Genomic DNA, 12774 nt, shown 5'->3' on the forward strand with positions numbered 1-12774 from the left:
AATTCCCATTTAAACCCCCTTTACCATAACTAAATTAACAGTACATGCTTCACAACTATCTACTATTTTACAATAGTTTCTAACCTATTTTTAACAGTATGAAGTATGATGTAAGAACTGAAAGATAAAAGAAAAGGAACTGTCTTCATAAAAGTCTGTGTCTTGTCTTGGCATGGGATTAAAACAGGTAGGCAGAGGTGCACATTGAAAATTGTTCCCAGCCATGTTGGTACAGACACAGTCATAGAAAACATCTGCAACTATACCTGTAAAATAGATTATAATTTTGTTAGAAATATGATTTTATTGCAATTTTGCCTGAAATTAGTGTGTGAACTTATGAAAGACAAAACACCTCATATATGTAGTCTGCACCCACTTCATAAATACCGGTCCTTTTTACTCAATCCCTTTGAAATTCAGGCTGTTTTTCCGGCTTTAAGTTACCTGTTGCTAAGCAAAGACTTGCGCAAAAGCTTCACTGTTCATCTCAAGTCGTTTGCACATGCTTCCGTAGACACGTGAAACAAGATCAGAGCCTATTTACAAAACAAAGTGGGGGACATATTTGAAAGATAAGAAGTAAGAACCAAAAGATTTTGTTATCTTACTCACAGACAAGAAAAAGCTGTGAATTATCTGGAGCCTGGTATAGAGCCCTCAGGCTATAGAAGAGAAAATACAGTTTTCTGTCTGCAGACTATGAACCTGGACAGAAGAGCAGTACAGAAAGATTCACACAGTTTATGTGAAGCCAAAAATGATCGACAAATTTTTGTCAGGTAAGAAAGCCTGACCTCCATGTTTAACTTAAAGGCATTAAGGGCTTCTTATTTACAGATCAGACTGCTCAGGAAAATAATTGCTCACCCTTTAATGACAACTTCAGAGAGATATATTCAATTCTACAGGTATCTTTCAAGGAACAAGAGCAGCTGAAGAAAAAGATAAAGGAATATCTCTGGTTGGTATGGAACAAGAGCAAAGGTAAGCAGGGGAAGTAGGAAGCAGCAGGAAGTAAAGAAAGCAGGATGGAGATGTGGTGATCTACAGTGTTTGAAGGAAAAAATCACCCTGCCCTGTGGCACAGGAAAAAAAGGAGCAGCATCTACAGTGTCTGGCAGCCTTAACTGCCATATTTATAACACCTGATCAGCAAACCATTTGATTGCAGATGGATTGGGAAACCAGCTGCCGTTACTGCTGAGATAAGCAGCACATTCATGTGGTGGCATGTGGCTGAGAACTGGCGAGGTGTGTTCTGAGGCCAGTGGGCAACTGTTAGCTGTTGATAGGAAACCCGCAAAATGAGAAGTGTTGCTGCAGATACCATCATAGCTGGCACAGGGAATTTCCTTCTGTGCTAAGCTGCAGTGCAGTGTGATCTCTGATCACAGCAGATCACCAAAACATCTTGGGGGATATTGCTTTGGGTTCTGAGTAGTATGCTGCCAAATAGAAAACAAACTTTTAGAGGGAATTATTCAATCCAGAATTGCCTTAGCTTTGGTGGATACACCTGAGCCTAGTTTCAGCTGCATTTCTGGCTCTGTAGAGGTTTTTGTCTTATGCATCCAAGCCCCTGATGAAGGCACTTCTTTTAATTTGTATTCTTGAACTACTTGAAGACTGATTCCTGGGTTATTAAGTCCCATTTAAAACTGTCTGCTTAACTACACTGCATGCAGTTAGCATTATCACCTCAACAGCAGTACAGAAAACTCCAGGTCAGGTAAGGTACTGACTTAAACACATCCCTGAACTGAGCATGGAAGACAGTTGCTAGTTCAGGACAGAAGCATTGACAGTGCAATGGCAAATGGTTTTTACACTCTGTTTTGCAAGTGCCACTTGGTACACTGCCAGGTTGGAAACCCTTACCACACAAGAACGCAAGAAGTACCTGCTGAGCTACATGGGTCTGTCACTTGGAGGACAAGTAACTGACATCCAGTACTAGGTTAACATTTGTCTACATAAGAGGACGTCAAGGGTAATGATGCACATGCTTATCACAAGTGCTTATCACCAGTGCTTATCACAAGTGTCTGCTGATGATGGAGAAGTAGTAATATCTCTTTCCCATTCATTTTGGTTTTGTTTTGTTTTGTTTTGTTTCAGGAGGTGGGCAGAAAGAGAAGGGAACAGGACAGTGTAGCTTATGATTTAGATGGAAGTTCACTAAAAGGGCATGATTTTTACTTTCTGAATTGCATCTTGAGTTGTTTACTGGATTCAACAATATAGAAGAGATTGGAGAACTTGGGCTATTCTTCAAATGAAGAAACTTTATTGTACTTGCAATTTTGCTGGCACAATTCCTCCATTTTGTCAGCTAAGTCAATTACTGTGGACCGTATAAAAAAGGAAAGCATTAGAAAAAAATATGATTCTTCATGCATATCAGGAGGTGACTGAGGGGGAGAGAAATTTTTAGGAATATTAATAATTTATATGTGACATGAATGTGGAATAACACTTTGTATTCTGTCCATTTCTGCCTGAACAAGCCTCAAGTTGTCACTCTGCTCCCTACTAAAATAAATGCTAAGCATTACTAATGACCAATGAACTTCATTGTTCAGAGCATTTGTGAAATACTGTTTTTGGAGCCACTGAGAAGTGAAGCTGTATTTGTTTCCCAGAAAAAATTCCAAAGTTTTTCACCAAAAGAAGACTCAAAATTCTACTGTTACTATAATGAAAACAATGTTAAAGAATTTAAGTAGCTGATGAATTGTATTAATAAGCAACCAAGAGATTACAACACTATAACTGGCTTATGTGATAAGAAACAGTTCATGCTGTTTCTGCAATTTGGCATTAAAAATTACACAGCAGACAAGTAATGGTAAAAAGCTGACAGTATTGAGTTACTAAAGGTTTATTAACCTTTTCAACAGAAATAAAAATGAGTCAAATATTTGGAAGAAGAAATAGAAATATCAGTGTTGGTATAGAAGTATGGTAAGCAAATTGTATATTGGTGCTGGCCTTATTTTATCATTGAAGATCATGTTAAAATGTCTTTTTGTATGCTCTCCAACAGCAATGAGATATGTGCCAATTATTTCAGTGGGTGGGGAATGCACCCCGAATCCCCATTTTCCAGTTCCAATTTCTTCAGTTGAATTTGTGAGCTTTACCTAGAAATGAGAACTCAGGTTCTCGTTGACAACTCTTTTTTCCATATAATAGAGATTATATATTTTAAAGCCACCATTCAGATTAGCAGGCAAAGGGAGGCTAAATGTATCACACTTTGCAGATAATGAGAGTTGCCTTGCCTTTTATAAACAGGGTTCTAGCTACTGGAAGCATCCATAACTGTACAGAGATATTTGTTGTAGTACACCCTAACTGTTCTGGGAGCAATTACTTCTGATAGCTGATGCTATCAGGACAGCTAACTGATACAAAAAACATTCCATTTGGTAGGCCAAGGTACCAACAAGACCAACAGGTTTAATATTGCCAAGGGAATATGCTGCCTTCTGCATAAATTTACTCTTCTGTTAGTGACATCAGTAAGAGCTCAGTGATGGAAGACATTCCAAAAGCCTAGAGAGATTGACTTTCAAAAGTTATTTCAGCTAAAGTAGAAATGTATTTATTAAATTAAACTGAAGAACTTTTCGAACTTGCTGTTCACGAGTGCAAAGGTAGTCTGATTTCCAAGTAGTCTGATCCAGAAAAAAAAGATAAATGGTAAATCGGAGGTCATATTTGTACCTTCTGTATTTTAGGGTACATAAGATAAAAATTATTCCTTGTATAGTGATATAAGATGTAAAGCTTCCTCACTGACTTATGCTGTGTCAAAACATGCTGATTCAACTAAAGCAAGATACTTTATCTGGATTTCATTGTGCTTCTGTAGTTTTCTACTGTAACAACTGGATTTTGTACTAAGTATTTAATATTTAATATTTACTATTTTCTATTTACAAAAAAATATCCTGATTATAATAAAGTATTGTGACAGCACCAAAATTTACACAGTGATAGAAGCAATTATCTGGGGTTTAAGACTTCATTCCACAAGAAATTTAAAATATTTTACCTTATTTCATTCTACAGTCTGATTCCCACCTCTCATAACTAGCTGTGCTTCTGGCCTCTGGCCATCATTTTTTCACTGGGGATGTTTCCAAAATCACTTTGAGTCAGCACTTAAAAATCCATCTTCTAGTTGGTTCCTTAGTACATCTTGTTTTGTCATCTGTTTCTGTAGTGAATAAAACTCCGTAATCTTACAGTTACCCTGTTGCAGAAAGGAACAGGCATAAGTCCATTTTGGTTCGAAATTGTAAATCTCCACTTTTTAGTCATAGGCATTTTTCAAAGACTTTTTAAATAAGAGCAGCTTATTTTTATATGTGGTATTTATAGCATCTATCAAAACTATTGAAGTCACATTCTTCATCTGACAAGCTCAACATTCAGTGTGTTCTGAAAACTGAACATATTTTATAGCAGCTTTCTTCTACAGAGTGAAAATGGAAACTCCTGATGATGGAGCCAAATGAGAAAAAAATCTAAACAGAGAAGTATCTGCTTAAGAAGCAGTAGTAAATCTGAGGCAGAAATACAGCCAGCAGTGGACTGATATGTACAGTGCTCTGCAGTGGGAGCTGAGATCTAGTGTCCTTCCACTGAATCTGAAAAATAACCTTACCTTTGAAGATGGGGTAAGGTGTATTGAACAATCCAGGTTAGTGCCAACATCTACTCTGTATAAAAATCCAGCTCTCTATGCACAAATCCTGAGTGAACATTCATGGGATTTACCTTCCCCTCTATGCCTTGAAACCTGCCTGGCCTACAACCTACACAGTGGGGCCAAAGTACTCATCAGTCTCCCAGGTCCAGGGACTTCATTCTGCCTTACCTATGACCATGCAACAGGATCACAAAGATCTGATACAATAGAAACCATAAATATATTTAGAAAATCAAATCGAGTATACTGATAATTTGACATTTCTGACTTAGAACAGGAGAAATGCAACCAAACAAAAAAGCTAGACTTGGTACAATTTTGGTACTAAAAAAGAGAGTCTTCTATGAGAGGAAGAGAGGGTGTCTCTTTATCTAACTGATGTATTAAAAGCATCTGTTTAGCACTCAGTGATTACTGTATCTATAATTTGACTTTTTTTTTTTTTTCAGAGCCATAAACTGGCTTATAAGACTGAAATAGTTGTGGGATAGCAATTAAAAGATGAAGTATATAGCACTCCCTAAATGACAGTTCTTGTTCCTTGGTTGAAAGATTTGCATGGATTTAATTGTATGTGCTTGACTGGGATTGGTAAGCTGCTGTCTGACGGCCGTTCTCTTCTGCCCACTCCTGCCCAGCTCGTTGTTGCAGCGTGCACGTGCCGTCCTGGCATTGGATTGCATAAGTGTATTTCTTTTAGTTCTTTTTTACTGAAATACTCTTAACACTGGACGTAGGGCAGGGAAGCTACATATAACTCCCGACCTGAAAGTTATAATATTCTTTGGAGAAGTTGAAATATACTGTAGGAATTTTCTTGCTTATGTGTCTCTAGAAAAAATCTGCCAATGGGATTCTAAAGGGTGTTTGTTAAAATGCAGAGCAATGCATGCTGTGAAGAGAGGTGTTTTACACATGTATACTAGTGGGTGGATGACCTGTTAAAAGTCAACAAGAGATGAAGAGTGAGGGTATATATCTGTGCATGCATACAGTTAATGTTCACAAATACCCTTCTAAGTGTTTCAGATGAGAGTACTTTATTTATAAACCTCATGTACTCTGGAATTTTATTAGTCTGCATTCCACTCCCAGGAATAAGTTCCAAAGAGCTCCAGGAGTACAGAAAAACATGAAGGAGGCTGTTGTTTTGGACTGACCATAGAGGCTATGAAATCATGCCACTGAATGTGTGGTGCTACCCTCTGAAAGAGGATACGGCATCAAGTACCAGAGAGAACTGCTCACTTTGCAGTTAAGAGGTACAATGCAGAAAAACGTATATGAGAGAAAGGACCAAGCAGTTGTTAAAACTAGGGTCTGAGTACGAGATACAAATCACAAAATTTAGGTAGTAAAAGTGGGTGTTAAAAACATTAAGTGGCATCTGTGACCTCTTGTATAGAGTGAGCCCAATCACAGTTAAGAACATAAACATTCTGCCTGCTGCCTCTCTCATCTGTATGCAGAAATCCACCTAACAATTCAAGGACAAAACATGTCATTTTTCTTGGACCTTCTAGACCTGTATGAAATATTAAAAAACCAAAACCAAAACAAAACTAAACAAAACAACCCCCCAAAAATCCCCTTAAAAACAAAAATAAACTCTAAACCAACAACCTCCCTTCTGCCACATATCCATGCTTGAATTTTTCTCTAAGACAACTTAAAATTTCCATACCTGCATTTAATTCTCAGTATATAGTCAAAAGAGAATTTTGACTCAGTATAGAGTCAAAATTCTACAATGGTATAATTCCTTATCCAACAAAGAAAAGATAACTATTACTCTTTCTGCTTAGCTCACATTCTCAGGCTAAAGCTTTATTTTCTTTATCATATTTGAAGAGAAGTGATGTTTAATCTATAGACCCATTCTTCTGGAGCTACTATCTCACAATATTATTCTTCCTTACCTAACTACAAATGTTTTGTTCTGAAACTCTCATTAAGCCATTACTAACCACCTGTTGGGATGGCCAACAGCTGGTCTGGAGATCTCACAGTCATAGGTAGCCCTAACTATAAGTCGACCAGTCTATGCAATCAGGAGGAAGGCCTAGGAGGAAGGCACTGAGAAGCTGGGAGATTCAAATTCAAACAACACCAGCCAATCCCTGACAAGCATGGATGCAGGCAGCTACTGGCAGTGAGCTGGGTGATAACCAAGATGTAGTCAATTGGGATTGACTGCAGGATTTTTTTGAAAACCATATAAAAGAGAATTGCAAAAAATAAAAATTCATTGTTGCCACATGAACCACAGAGTGTCATGTTGTGTCTATCTGAGCTGTGACAAGTGGTGATCCTGACATGACTGGCAGCACCCTGCTACATGAAGAGCAGGAGATGGCACCCATGGGAGAAGAAGCCTGGAGAGCTGCCAGTGGTGCATATAGCTGCAAGAGTACAGACCACTGTAAATGAAAAGTATCCACTGGGGACATGGGGACTGGAGTCCTGACACAGGAAAGAGCCCTAGTGCAGGTATGGACCTTCTTTTTATGCAAATGAGGGATAAAATATGATGAACATGCTCTGCAAACCTTACTGTCATGGTGTAAGAGCCATGGACTTGGAACAACCACAGAAGTTGCTTTTAACATGCAAACATGGGAGCGGGCTAGTGAACTGGTATTTAGGTCAGCCTCCCAAAGTGACAACATGTTTAAAGACATTTTAATGACCTGGTAGCTGATGTTGGACACTTTAAAACAGATAAAAGCTGACTGGAGTGTGAAAGCCGCAACTGAGGTGCCATGGGCACTGCCCACCAGAACATCCAGCAAGGATGGAGGTGGGGGGAGCGATGTGGGGAGTGGATGCCACCTCAGGCACACAGGCAGAATGGCCAGGCAAGAAGCTGGAGGGACCAGCCATTATACAAGCTCCAGGCCCCATATTGCTGTTTACCTGCTTGGCCTGGCCCTGCCTGTGGCTGATCGGACAGCACAGCCACAACTCGGCACACACACTCACAGCAAGCATGCAGCAGAAGCCAGAAGACAAATGCGGGGCTGCTGGCACACAGAGCCATGGAACACCACATCCCACTGTGTCCACAGCCAGGGCTTAAAAAGCCTGAGGAATATACCAAGATTGTGCTTTGTATTGATGCAACTGGTGATCTTCTTTTCACTGGTCTACAGACCATACCTGTAAAGTCTGGACAAGGGATTATGTCTTTAGTATAATGTGTATATTAAATAATGTAGTAAATGAAATATTGCAACTACACCATCCTGGTCTTGACAGTTTCAACCTCCTATATCAAACTGTGAAACATACTCTCAATAACTGTGGAATTGTTGCCATCCCTCTTGGACTTCTTACTTCTCTTTATGTGGCTACACTGCACCAAAATGACCTGTAGTTTTCCAATATCAAGAGAAATTTCATTCAGAACCAAGTGTGGACTTTATTATTCCTGCTACAAACAGATGATTCAGGCTGCTTCCATACAGCAAGGTTTACATGGTTTAGCATATGACACTAAAACTGATTCTGAGAACAATTAGCATACTTGAAAGAATGAATGTTTACCAGAAGGTGTTTCTCAGCATTCTTTTTAGAATTCTTCCAATTCAGCAACACCTAGTGCCTGTTTACTTTTATATCTACACTTTCTTTGGACTTCAAGCAGTTTAGGTCATTGCTCTGCATGTAACAAGCTAGCTTCTTAGTAGAATTGGTTTTCAGGGTCAGCAGCTTGTTTGTAAATTACAAAGTTAGTGAAGCTAAAGTACAGAGATGCAGAAACAATGGATAACTTGCAGAACCTTCATAGTGATTTCTTTTCAGAGCCAGACTAGATACTATAAGCAGTAGAATTCACCATCCCTTTAAGGGAAAACTGGGCACTGCCATTCTTTGCTGTTTAGCTAGCAGCCATCACATACCTACTCAGAACTCATTTACAGCCTGCTCAAGCCTGTACACTCATGTACAGCCTCATGTACAAGGTTCACACTCATGGCTGTATTCATAAAAGTGTTTCACTTTAGCCTGACTTGGCAATTTAACCAGTTTATGATGCTGATACAAGCGTTGGCATTATTCATACTGGAATGGACTGAAAATGTGTGAACTCTTCCACTGGACCTGCTGTCCTTGAAATGTGTGCTGTATTTAATAACCTCTTGGTGTCATGCTTAAGTCTCAATAGTCAAATATATCTCTATACATTATGACTGAATTTATATGTATATATAATACTTTCAGTTTAAATTAACTAGAATTCAGTATTCTTTAATGACCACCTCAAAATTATAATCTGGTCATTTCAACATTTTCAAAAGAATTTATTTCTGTGGGAACTTGAAAAGCATTTCCTGAAAATTTATTACAGATCACAGTTTAAAATATTTTTGTACTCAAAGAATCTCATGTGATGCCATTAAGGCAGCATAAAATACCACAAAATACCAGGAGAGCAAGCAGACTAGTAATTATCTAATGCATTTTCATGGTATCCAAATCTGCCTTTTGGTAGTGCTAACTCAATAAATAATTACTATACATAAACAAAATATGGGCTGTCACTCTCAAAAAACTTAGAATTTTCTTCAAGGTGTCTTGCTTCATTTGAAGATGTTATGTGTGGGGTACAAAGTTTATATCTTACAGACTGCCGTAAAAATAAGAGATACCACAACCCCACAAAATCAGATCAACCAAGACACTCATAATCTATTAGTAATATTTAACAAAGTCTGAAGTTATATTTTCTATCTCAAGGCTTTGATGCATATGTGGATACATATATATATCCACACAAAGCCACTGTAATTAACAACTGACATGGGTGCAAATTTCATGTGCCTTAACAAGATATTCAGGTGCTCAGCCTGACAGTGTATCCTACACAATGCAATGTATAAAACTGTCAATTATGATGACCAATTTACAAACACTAACCAAAGCAAGAGACTAGTCATCTCTACCTCCCTTTCATCTCCTCACTAAACATGCTACCTCTTCTAAATTTCTGGGCAAGTATTTGAAGGGCAGCAAGTCTGAGCCAGTTGTGAGGGATTAATTAAATTTACAGGGGAATTGCACTGTGTGCAACATCTTGATTAACTTACTTGTTAAATAGGTGATGGCACTTGACTGTTAAGTTGTCAAGGAACTTGTTAAATTGATATTGGTACTTATTTAAAGGATATGGTCTATGGTCTATGGCTAAATAATTAGGACTCTGAAGTGTGTAGAAACCTAAACAGTATAATAGGCAAGGCTAGATGACAAAATGAGCTCTGCCACCTTGTTCAGATACTTTCATCTACTTCATAGTACTTGAATTAGACCCCATTTTTTCTCAGATTTGAAACACTGTTGACCAAGGTTGTACAGCTGTGTATACTGCTCAGGACTAGGATTCAAATACCTGACATGATGGGTTAGCTAGCCCTGCCTGGACAGCTCCACAACAAGATACATGCAGTACTGGAAAAACTTCTTTTATCTTTGGGTAAGGCAGCTGGCACATATCTATAAATATTATATCCATGTACCAACAGAAAATTAAGCTAATGCTGTAACAAATGAATAAAGCCCTTTCAATAACATCAACATTCAGATTTCAATGTTTGAAAAGGGAAAATATTCATTATTTGTACCACTACCATTGAATAATTATGTAAAGTATACTACTGAATAAATAATGAAGGGGGAGTGTAGGGATGGTATATACCCGCCACAAAAGCTTTAGATGTTCTTAAAATTCTCAGTTACATTCAACATGACCTAACAAATGGACAGATATTGGATGTTGTTAACAACTGGAAGACAATTGTCCTCCATTACCACATTTAAACCTGAAGAATCAAACAATTTAAGGACATGGCTAGCTAAAGGACATGTAAATTTTAATTATACACCTGGGCATGACCTGTAAGACCAAACTGAGACAAGGCAGTGAAATATTGCCTCTTACATTTTTGAATGTTACCTTTGAAAATTTTTTGAGTTAACTTGTTTGTAAGATCCTTTAGTTTGAGCAGTTCAACCACAGATGTGAACAGTGTGCAGCATATCACCCTGTAAAACTGTGCTCATTTTTGTTAGCTCCTGGACACGATTGTAAAAACTTTTGATGGTATGTGGGATAGACCAATGGCTGGTAAGGCTAGGGTTGTTGAGTTGGGTGAAGAGCCTCCTTCAAACTAGACTTATCATTTGTGCAATCATTATTATTTCACACATTGTGCTGTTTCTGTCATCCTGTCTGGAAGGACCCTACAGAGAGTGACAGACACTGCCTTTGTATTTAAAAACAAAAAGGGAGAACTGTGATGGCCAACATCTGGCCTCACAGTCATGGGTAGCCCTAACTATAACTCAACCAGTCTATGCTGTTAAGGGAAAGAAGTAAGCATCCCTAGAAGGAAGCACTGAGAACCTGGGAGATTCAAATTCAAACAAGCATGGATGCAGGCAGCTACTGGCTAGTGAGCTGAGTGGTAACCAAAACTTAGTCAGTTGGGATCAACTGTGAGATTATTTGAAAACCATATAAAAGAGAGCTATAATCAGTAAAAAATTCACTGTTGCTGTATGAACCACGGAGTGTCACGTCATGTCCATCTCAACTGCAACAACTTGTGAGTCAAAGAACTTGAGTTCAAGAAATCTGGATAGTTAAGTATTGATTAAGGATACCTGTCATTTTAAGAATTCTCTGTAAGAAACCTGTCACTCAGTATGTGGAAAAGATATTGAAATGTGACAGAGAGTTCAGTGGCCCAATAACCATTATATGGAGCAATAGCACTGGAAAGAAGAGGAGCAGACTTTGCTTTTTGAGATCATGTCTGCCCACAGAATGCTGTCTGGTTTTTGTTTATCAAGTGTATAAAGCATCCAGAAAATTTGGTAGGAATTATGATAAGATCCCTTGGCATTTTATGACTTCAAAGTTAATTTACATTAGTTTGTTGTCCATTCTTAATAGCTGTCAGTTCTTGGATACAATTCCATCTCTTGTAGATACTTTATAGGAGGATGCCTAGAATTTATAAGTAAAAGGTACACTAAATAAAATGAAACGAGTCGCCTATTCTGGAAATTTTATGCCCAGCACAGAATTCAGATTTGCTGCACAGTTCCATGTGTTTAGTAAAGACTGGTCTTGAATTTACTTAGCTGCAAACATATCAAATATCAATTCATCAGGCCTCTATTGCTGGCAAGGCAATACAAATCCTGAACTAGGATTTGCACTGAGGAAAGAAGAAAGTGCATCTCCACATCAACGAATTAACTTGTTTGTAATGGAGTGACAGTGATTCAAGAAGAGACAGATACCATTTTCTTTTCTGCATTTTACTTTCTGATTAATGAATTTCTAACAGAAAATTAGATAGTACTTTAATTTTAATTAATTGTATTTTTGCTTTTTCATCAAAGAAAGCTGTAGGAACACAGGGAAGATGCCTCCAACAATATAATCAACTAAAAGAAAATAGGAAAGTATTCTCAAGAGATTATGTGATCCAGTATTTTGCTTCAAAGTAGGAGAAACATTGTCTATAACAAATGTTTGTCTTTCATGTTCAATAAAATGCATGGTGGGACTTAAAGGAGAATAGCAGAAAGAAACGCTCTTCTCAGATGCTAAGAACTGAATTAGATTATGAACTCCACTATAAATTTCTATCTTTGGAGATAACTATATAGTAAAATGTTAATTTCATGTCTTAACACTAATTCCTGTCATACTTCTTTGGTCCGTTCCCGTCCCATTCAAAATTATTCATTACTGAAGATGTGACTCAGTTTCTCAATTTCTTTGCACTTTTCTTAACAGACATTATGTCATAGTCATCCTACAGATGGCTACAGAAATTGACATATGGAAAAAATAATTTAAGTTCAAAGGGGAAGAAGTCACAGGGTCCTTTATTTCTGAATCTATTTGTGGGGAGAAGAGGAAGGAAATATTAATGTTCTGTAGCTATTGCTACACCCAACTTGACATCTTGCTTTGTTGTTGGTGTGTTACTACTTCTAGGAAAACTTCACCCAATTTTGGGTCTTCTGGCCCT

At 37.9% G+C, this 12774-nt stretch overlaps 2 long non-coding RNA genes across 6 annotated transcripts in view; both read right to left on the reverse strand.

Annotated features, from left to right (window-relative positions):
• LOC146763857 (uncharacterized) overlaps nt 1-12774 on the reverse strand; it is a 67240-nt gene that overhangs the window by 35823 nt on the left and 18643 nt on the right. The gene's annotated exons all lie outside the window — the stretch shown is intronic.
• LOC146763858 (uncharacterized) lies at nt 130-987 on the reverse strand. The gene is made up of 3 exons (XR_014951295.1): nt 871-987; nt 448-539; nt 130-266 (listed from the first exon to the last, which is right to left on the reverse strand). It is a non-coding gene; the product is annotated as an uncharacterized LOC146763858 (long non-coding RNA).

The sequence above is a fragment of the Lonchura striata genome, chromosome Z (genome assembly GCF_050655825.1).
Source record: "Lonchura striata isolate lonStrDom1 chromosome Z, ASM5065582v1, whole genome shotgun sequence".
Classification (NCBI taxonomy): domain Eukaryota; kingdom Metazoa; phylum Chordata; class Aves; order Passeriformes; family Estrildidae; genus Lonchura; species Lonchura striata.